We start from the raw sequence: 10,623 nt of genomic DNA on the forward strand, positions 1-10,623 counted from the left end.
CACTTGATTCATGTTTTTTACAGTCGTTCAAGATAACATACATAGGGATATACTTAGATAAATTTACCTGATTTTGTATCTTCTCTAAATTTCCAGACATATTCTAGCTAACATGTTAATGAAAAAAATCATACATGTTCTTTTTTTTTTCTTTCTTTCTTTTTTTTAACCAGTCCTGGGGCTTGAACTCAGGGTCTGGGCACTGTCCTTGGACACTTTTTGCTCAAGGCTAGCAATCTGCCACTTGAGCCAAGTGCCACTTCTGGCTTTTTCAGAGTATGCTGTTCTAGGGAATTGAACCCAGAGCTTCATGCATGCTAGGGGAGCATACTACCATTAGGCCACACTTTCAGCCCCTCTGAGTCATACATGTGTTTTGTTTTGTTTTGTTTTGTTTTCTAGTTGTGGGGCTTGAACTCAGGGCCTGAGTGAGCACTGTCCTTGGGTTTTCTCAGGCCTAGTGCTCTACCACTTGAGCCACAGCACCACTTTCGGCTTCTATGTATGTGGTACCGAGGAATCTAACCCAGGTCTTCGTGCATGCTAGGCAAGCACTCTACCACTAGGCCAAACTCCCGGCCCCACACATGTTCTTTTAACAGTACTTTTTTGGGGCCACCTGGGAGTTGAACTCAGAGCCTGGGCACTTTACTGTCTCCTGTGCTCAAGGTTAGCTCTCTATGGTTTGAGCCATAGCACCACGTGTGTGTGTGTGTGTGTGTGTGTGTGTGTGTGTGTGTGTGTGTGTGTGTGTGTGTTTTCTGAGAAGTTTATTGGAGATAAGATTCTCACAGACTTTCCCTCCTGGGCTGGCTTCGATCTATGATCGTCTGATCTCAGCCTCCTGAGTAGCTAGGATTACAAGTATGAGCCACCAGTGCCCAGCTAAAAAGACGGTTGCCATCACAATATTAGAGTGTTAGGATATTACCAAACAAGCAGCTATTTCTCTGTCTCCTAACATCTTTAAAAATGAGTCTAAACTAACTGATAAACCTGCTCGTTTCTGCTCTTCCCACTTTGTTCTAGTAGTTCTTTAAGGGATGAGTTCCTGATAAAATCTGTCACATGTAGCATAGAAATGTGTTGATTGTTTTTAGTTAATAATTCTTCCAGGCTTTGCACTTAATTGATGCTTTCCAAATATGCTTTCAACACCACTTACAGGATGTCAGGTCTGATTCTGCCTTTTAAAATCCCCCCCCTTTTTTTTTTCTAGCAATTATTGCAGTCAATTGCATCTCTACTGATCATATCACAAAATTGTGAATTAAGTTATTTCACTCTATATCCACCAATGTCATGCCAGCAGTCAACATGCAACTTTAGATAAAGGCTCCTTCCCTTTTTAAATTTTACAGCCAATTATGATTGTTTAAAATCCAGAAGTCAAAAATGAGCTCTTATGAAATAAGGGGTTGTTTTTTTTTGCTTTATTTTTCCCTACTCAAATAAGAATGGCATTGCTTTAAACATGTTGTAAGAGCTGACATTTTGGAGGATATTAATTTTTCTTGGGGTATCATGGCAAGAATTTTTAGGTAGTATTTACAATGATTCTGACTCATCAGATTTACAAATTAGTGTGAGTTGAACGACTTCTAGCAGCTATTCTTTAATCACCGGAAGATATTCAGCAGGCATTTTTTTCCTATTTAAACACAATTCTTTAATCCTAGCAATCAGGAAGAAAATGAGTTCAATTAGCCATTAACTGATATAATGCCTAATAGTACATCAAACCAAATGCTGATTCAGATGAAAGTTGATGAGAAGAGTTTTGAGCATGTTGCATACAGAATTACTCAAGATAAGAATGGTAATGATACACTGGAGTAATATGCCTAATATGCAGGTTTCTGTGTTGTATTCCTCAGCATATTGTTTTAATGCAATCAGGGCAAAATTTCTTAAAAGTAATGGGAAAGCTTTAGAAATACACACACTCTCATACACACACGCACATAATGTTGCCAGAGAAAAGCTAAAATTCTGAGGATGTTCTTTCATTATAGAAGATAGAGATTTAGTAGCTTCGGGATCCTTCAGCGTTCTCCTTTGTTAAGGTAACTAAGGCAAGTAGTAGAAACCACCCAGGACAAGGACACTAAGCATCTCACTCACATAGTAGATCAAGGAGGCAAGCCACAGACTTGATCAGGTTTGAGATAGAATGAAACCAAACCCCAAAGAAGTGAAAGCCCTCTAATATCTACACCTTAAAGGAAGAAACACCACTTCAGGGAATTATTAAAGAAGGAAACAACTGACTGGCAGTGATGAAAACTGGAAGAAAGTTAACTGTGCTAGAATTTTATTAGTAATATTACATTTACTAGTGTATTCCATAAATTTTGTGTCTGCTTCAATCTATCCCATTTGCCTTATGCTATTTTAGATAGATTTTGTTTACAATTTTACATGAATATGTTAAGAATGTATGAACAGTGCGAGAACGTATATATATGTGTGTGTTTATCCATGTTTATTCTAAAAATATAATAAGCTGGGGACTATGCCTATAATCCTAGCTCTTTAGAAACTGAGATCTGAAGGATCATGATCTAAATCCATACTGGGGAGAAAGAAAAACTCCTCAAAACTCCATATCAAAAAGAATTGGTCAAAAAGCCATGCTTAGAGGCTCAAGTGGCAACTGACCAAGCCCAGCAAGTATGAAGCTCTGAGTAGAATGATTTGGAGGAAAAAAGGAGACAAAGAAAAGAAATAGAAATACAAATATTAAAAAGTTGAAGTCCAAAGTTAAAGCAAAAACAAAACAAAGCTGGGCACAGTGGCTCACACCTGTAGCTACCCAAGAGGCTGAGATCTGAGGATCAAGAATCAAAGCTAGCTCGAGCACAAAAGGACATGAGACTCTGATCTCCAATTAACCTCTAGAAAACAGGAAGTGGGGCTTGGCTCAAGGGTAGAGTGGTAGCCTTGACCTGAAAAGCTCAGCAACAATACCCAGGCCGAGTTCAAACCCCATGAACCACAAAAAACAAAACAAAGAAAACAAATGGTTCAGATTTAGTATAAAATTAAGTGACTCTTTCACAGCAAACAAATTTATTTGTATTCCTATTTATCTTGCACTACTCATCTTGCTGCATTGGTTTAGATTGGAAAATAAAGATAGGTTTGTTGGGAGAATTTAAATCATTTTTCAAATTTTGCTGACAAGGAATGTAGTGGACTTTTAGATCCATGATGAAAGAGGTTTTGTGTTTGGGTACTGGTGATTCCTGACTATGAACCTAGTGACTTAGGAAGCTGCAATCTAGGTTCAAAGACAATCTGGACAGGAAACTCCATGAATTTCCAACTAGCCAGCACAAAGGCAAAAGTGCAGGTATGAATGAGAAGGAGAGGGAAGGAATGAGGGAGGGGGGAAAAGAGAAAGAGAGAGGGAGGAGAGAAGAGGAAGAAAGAGGAAGACACAAAGACTGAACATCGGTATTTTTTTAAGTACTTCAGGCCTTCCAGGCAGGTACTATAATGTATGAGCCACACTCCAGGCTCATTGGCATTGCCCAGTCTCCCCTGAGGTCATCATGCCATGTATTATTAGCCTAAAAAATGTTCAACACTTGAATATGTCTCACTTTCACACCATCAAAAAGTAAAAAAAAAAAAAATCACAAGTCAAGATCTCCTAAGCCAGGGAACCCCTGTATTTAGAGATTTAGAAATTATATTGAATCTTCTCTGAAACACTCTGGCCGCCAAAGTTATCATGAATCCAAAACACCCATCTGAGTTTGGTCAAAACCACCAAGTCGTAGCTCAGACAGGCCCAGCTACAATTCATCCTAAACAGAAGTGGGACACATGGCATCAGGCGCTACTTAGTCTAGAGGTCAGAAGCAATTTGCAACAGAGGATGTCCTAGAAGTACACATTATTCACTATTGTTACACCAGCACCCTCACTCCTCCCTTTGTGTTTTATTGCTACATAGGGGATTCATTAAAAGCAGCTGAGAGAGGAGCAAGGCATCTTAGCTTGGTTTACAGAAAGGGTCAATTCAGTGTGCATGTGCATGTAAGATAAAAATAAGCCCAGAAGTTGTACTGCAGCCCTGACTGGGGAAGGAGGGGATCCTCCAATGGGCAGGGTTTTGCTGATACATCTGATCAACTTTATATGTACAAAAGAGATGGCACAAACTTAAAATATAATCTATGTTGATGATACTGGACAACAATAGCCCTGATGGCTGACCTTGGTACTGAAACAAGAAAGATTAGAAATTTGGGATTAAATTGGTCCAGGATAGAAATATGATATGTCAGTGAATATTCAATGCTGGAGATCTTTGAATCCTGTTAATGCCCACCAGAGGGCATGTACTAAAGAACAAGTATGAAACAATTAGGTAGACAGGGTGACTCAGCCAGCGGATGTCATCCGGTCTGTAAATCTTTTTTATAATCCGCCCATAAGAAGTTATTTGATTAATTATTTCAAACTGCACAAATCCTCAGTGGCCCACACCCCTAGCAACTAAGAACAACCTTCCACTTTGACATTCACAGACAAGTTTTATGGGCATATTTGAGGACTCACAGAAGAAGGAGGCAACCAAGAGACAGATCTGAAAGACCTGATAGGATCGTGACGCTGCATGGTTGTGGACTCATTATCTTCTCATGTTTAGACTTGACCTGGCATTCGGGCTCCCTTGAGTACTCAAAACTAGGATACTTTAACTCAAATGAATATGGTGATATCATCCCCAGTTATAACTGGTGTTTCATATTTAGTTTCTATGTCAATTTAGCAAGTAGTCCACACAGTTGCTGCTACACTGAAACTTGCCCAAGGGAGTTCAAACCCTTGCACTGGAAGAATCAAGAGCTATTCTCTACTGTGGAAGATCTATATCCTACCTTGGTTAACATAAGCCACCTCCAGGTAAAAACACTTGACAGTCTAATTAGTGTTGTGATCCAAAAAACATTGGAATTCTCAGCAGTTCTATCAAACCCTTACTAACATTTCGTTGCAATAATGGTAGAAATGTTTGGCAGGTAACTAGAAATATAGGTTTGTACTTTGGGGGGTGAGGAAGAGGAAGAATTCTCAGCACATCAGTGAATGATTCAGTAATCCAATCACCTATTCCTTTACTTGATAATATAGACTGAACACTTAAACTATGTGTCAGACACTCCTGAAAATATTAGTTAGTGGCTTGCCAAGGAATAGAGAGATCCAGCTTCTTTTGTCATGGAATTTAATGTCTGTGGGATCAGGGGAAAGTAACAGTTGAAGCATGAGAAAATATGGTCTTTCCAAGAGTGTGGAGAGACACTAAGCTCTGGGGCACACTCTGCAGGGGAAGAGAGAAAAGATCCAGCAAGAGGAATAGAGAAAAAGGAGGCATGGAGGCATATGGAAAGCCAGAACGTACATAACATAAAGTTTAAGATCTAAAATTTCCAAAAGGGAAAGTGAAGTTGAAAACATCATCTGCTCTAAAAAGTCAAGATTAAGGTGGGAAAAAAATGTAACAATAGTTACAAATATGAGCTTTAACCTTCAGAAAAATAAAAGTTTGTGAGTATTACTGACACCACTTATTAGTGACTGTGAACTTGGACAAAATCTTACTAGGAATCAAAACACCCTCTTTAGAGGGTTGTATCAATTATATAACAAATGGAAATTGTCAAGATGATTAATAAAGACTTTAGACTTTTTGTTCTGTTTCATTTTGTTTTGCACCTTTGAATTTGGCAAAGAGAAGGAATGCTCCAGTGGCTATGTCTCAGCTCATCCACCTTCTACTCTTTACCCTTCAGGTAAGATATGAATAGTGGGGCAAAGAAAGGAAACTTTCATCATCACAATTTAGGGCCACTATTTAGAGCTCATATCTCTCAATCTCTCCATTTAGAAGAATATAGTCAGCCACACAGATGGACATTTAAACAAACTTGAAACTTGGGGCTGAGGGGAACTTGGTGTCTCATACAGCCAACAGGTTATGTAGTGTATAAATGAATCCACAGTCAGCTTCAGATCTGGATAGAAAACTGCAAGGTCTTTCTCTCTTATCGTTACATAGACTTTAGAAATAAGCATAGTAGCAGGGAATCATTAAGCGGGCAGCAGGAACAACTGTAGAACTGTAGACAACAAACCATAGGAGAGATCCCAGGTTGGGAAGATCACTGAAAGTAAAAGCCAGATGTTAGAGAGATATGAAGGCAACAGTTCAAAAAGCATACACATATTATTACTTGCAAAAGTTTCATAGTGAATGCCAATTCACTTGGGATTCTGGTCATGCTACCATAATCCTTAAGTTTAGACCAGTTACTTAAACCGAGGCCTGTTTGATAAGTTCATTTCCCAAGCAAGCAATCTGCTTCAGCTATTTCCCACGGCCTGGCCTACTAAGTAGAGAACATCTTAATCCCTGCTCTAATGTCAGTGGGGATGATTCTACTTTCTAGCAGGCCCTACCATGTGCAGATAATGATCTTAACCTGAATATTGTAAGGTAGGTAAGAGTAGTGTCAGGTCACCCTGCCCTTATTGTACTTGTAGAAAGATCACTCTATGCCTTTGGTTATGCCAAAACAAGTCATTAGAAGTACTAGTCCTGCAGAAACATCAAGTGTGAAGGCAGGCCCTTCTCTGAGAATGCAAGTAAGGCAGCATCAGGGTTCATTTGTTTGTATTTGGCCTACCTAAGACATTGACAGTCCATTATAATGTTAGAATCCCGATCATTTTCTCAGAGGAGTGACTGTTCAGTGGTGGTGGATGAAAGCTCTGGTTTGGCTCAGAAGAAATCTTAAAATATTCCCTCATCTCAAATGTCCAGTTTGTTTTAACTCTCACTCAAGCTATGCAACCTATTCTGAAGCTAATAAAACTGGCAGGACAATGGACCTTCCATAGAATTTTGATCCATTTTCAATTCCTGTGTCTGCTGGCTAAAGTGACTCATTATCTGATATCCACATGGCTAGTTCTTCTTCAAGGCCTTTTATTGGCTGTTTGGATGTGCCTGCCAGGAAGGGGAGGGATGATCACTATCCCAGTGATCAGAAAGCATGGTGAGTAATGTTTATAATGATGTCTTACTGATAGATATAGTCTCCTGAAGTGTAGGATACAAATTCCACATAAAGCCTCATGGCTATAAAATTTTTAAGAAATTCGCTTGTTAGAGCTGGATCCTAGGTACTTCAATATTTGTTATAGGTATCTTATATATTATTTGGATGATATGGAACAGGTGCTCCTCTCAAAGTGGTAAGATAAAAATTTTCTGCAATTTCTATTGCTGAATTTATATTTAAATAAAAAAATATTCCAAAAGATTCATCACATGGGGTAGACAGGAATACATTAGAGTATTATGTTTTGATTTTGTACATTCATTTGGCACAAAATGGTTGACTACCTGTGTTTATGGCACTGTGTTGAATGCTGAAGCCACGGTATGAGCAATTGGAGCTAGAAGAAATTAGTCAAGCTGTCTTACAAGCAAGCAGAAAGTTACAGGCTACAAGGAAAAGCTGTGAGATAGATGTTAAGTTACATTCCCATCGTGTTGGTAGAAATGTTGCAGAAAAGCTATTGCCCAGAACACAGAGGATATTATCAATGCCTAATACTTGGTAGCTTTGAGAAATTTTGGGCTATAGTGAACTCCTCTATCCTTACAGAGTTTTCCCATAGTTCCTTCTCAATGAAAAGGGAACAGAAAGTCTCCATGTAGATTTAAAGGGGAATTTGGATAAAGGAACAGCTGAAAGAGACCATAATTTCGTAATTTACTAAATTCAAAGCAAGCTATACTAATGGCTAAACCGTAAATGAACAATTCAGACACAACCATAAGAAATGTAATATTGGGGCTGGGAGTTTGGCCTAGTGGTAGAGTGCTTGCCTAGCATGCACGAAGACCTGGGTTCTATTCCTTGGTACCATATACATAGAAAAATGCCGAAAGGGGTGCTGTGGCTCAAGTGGCAGAGCTCTAGCCTTGAGAAAGCCCAAGGATAGCACTCAGGCCCTGAGCCTAAACCTGGGACTGGCAAAAAGGGAAAAAAAAGAAATGTAATCTACTCTGATTTTTGGCTCAAAAAAGCAGCTACTCCAGCTGTTTTAGGCTGTCTGTACAGAGATATTTGATAAAGAAATATAAAGTGCTGAAACTGGAGAACAAGATTGACATTGAACTATAGAACAAAGAGTCATGCCAAAACAAGTGAGGTCTTGGAGGGGTGTTTGTGTGTGTGTGTGTGTGTGTGTGTGTGTGTGTGTGTGTGTTTACTAGAAAAGTTCTTTTGAAAAACAATGGTCAGTAACACTCTGTGGAAACCAAAGGTGTGACAGAAGGACCATTTTAGCTTGGTGTCAGGATACTTTCGCCCTGCTTCCAGCAAGGCCACTAACATTTTTTTAGTGACACATAACTTGCCTCTGAGCAATAGTTCCTTGCCTGTGAATGAATGATGGGGCCTACCTCTGAGATTTAAGGTTACAACCCTTCAAGGCTTTTTTTTCTTGTTCCTGGAAACTTTATGACAGTAAGATTTAGAGAAACACATTTCTATAATCCGTAGCTCAGAATACAACCATCTCTCACTTCTTATACCTCCTTGTATATAGCTGGGTGGCTATATGGCCCATATCTGGCTGACAATCACATATGTTAGGCTCTATGTAGACCGAGATAAGCACAGGATTTATATTTCTTGATTAGATGCTGTGTGATATAAGTGCTCAGATGTGATTCAGAGCAAGCATTTACCATTTACTACCTGTGTGATCTGCACAGCTCATATTAACTCTCTGAGATGTGATTTGCTGATTTATAAAATGAGGATAACAAATATTTCTCAGAGTTGTTGTGTATTATGGCATGTAAAAAATGGAGGCAGAGTAACTTTGTAGTTATAGGCCAAAACATTACTATTCAACTACTGGTTCGAATCCCCCATCTACACCAGCCTCATATCCTTAGTCAGTTTCCCCATATTTCAGTTTCCAATCTGTAATCTACACATGCCAATAATAGCATCATACATGAAACGCAATGATTCATGCAATCACTTACAATGGCACTCAGTGAGAGCTCAATAAAAGTTAGCCCTTATTATTACCATTGAATGTAGTTATCACAGTAATATTTTACATATTAGAGTGCCAAAATACAAATATCCAGCAGGAAACCATGAATGAAGGAATTACTCAAAGCATCACAAGAGTAGTTGATCTGATTAACAGCTAAAGCAAATTCAAATGAATTATTCATTTTTAAAAAAATTCCCCCTTCTTGAAAATACAGATGACATTGCTGAGCACTGAGAAGTAGATTCCAAAGGAACTGGAAAGAAAATATTTTCTGAGATTCAGCTAGGCTGTGACTTAGATCCTTCTCACTTTGCTGACCAGGGAAACTATGAACCTAGAGCCATAGGCTGGGTACCTCAGAAAAAGTGGATAACCACGGGGGTTTCGAGCCTACACAGAGTGGCTGTCTGTAAAGGAGGGAGGTCATGACTCAGGGGGTAGACTGTCAAACTGTACTGACAAACAGTTTCCCTGATGGCACAGAATCGTATTACTGTACTATTCACGCAAGTGTCACACACCTGGGCAAGATGAAATTACACTGAGCTTAATCCTCCGGAACCAGCTCAACAAGAAGTCACTTCAACATGCAGGGGAGGAGTTGTCTTCTGGCAAAGAAAATATTGCAAGACAACTGGGCAGCTGGCACCAATTAGAAGGGCCTGGCCTTGTCGGTTGAAATAATCTATGATCCTCAAGATATAGTTATACCTTGGAAAGACAAAGTGCGATTTCTCTAAAATGGGCATGTGGATCTTCCGCACTTATCAGTGGAGGAAATGAGTCCTTTCATAACATTCCACAAACATACTAAACCAAAGAAGACTGATACCAGATACTTCATGAAAAAGAGTGATATAAATTTACTGCTTTTAGCACAACCGAGCTCCACTCTGATTAAGGTCAGTCTATGCCCAGAATGTGTCAGAACCACAAACCCAGTTGTCACTCAAACTGAGGCCAGACAGGAATTTCACAACCTTTATTTCTGGGTGTGAGTTCTTAGGAGAGGTGTGTAACACAAGTCACAAGTGCTCCCAAAGGCTCATCTTTCCCTAGTTTCACAGTGTCTTCCCACCTGCTCATTCTGCAGAGAGACCCAGGACTTGGCTTACCACACAAAAATATGAAACAGAAAAAAATGAAACAAGGATGTTGCTGTGACCGTGCCTGTGGCTTCTCTCCTCCCTTCTTCCCTTACTTCCTCCAGAATCTCATCCTGGAGTTCTATAGAAAATTTAAAATCAATAAATCATATCTATAATACACAACACCTAATAATTGGCCTCCTACCCAATGCAGAGCGATGCAGAGAGGGCTAATCTGGATGTTCAAACTTACAAACTGAAATCTAGATGATATATAGCAATTTTTAAAACTAAAAATATACAGACCTCAAAAATTAGTTTACGATTCTTTCATATGTGATTTGTGTGTGTGTGTGTGTGTGTGGCGCTGGAGATTGAATTGAAGAGCTTCTATATGGCAACAAGTTCTCTACCATTGAGTTATAGCCCA

Source organism: Megascapheus bottae, chromosome 16 (genome assembly GCF_031878675.1).
Source record: "Megascapheus bottae isolate mThoBot1 chromosome 16, mThoBot2.hap1, whole genome shotgun sequence".
NCBI lineage: Eukaryota > Metazoa > Chordata > Mammalia > Rodentia > Geomyidae > Megascapheus > Megascapheus bottae.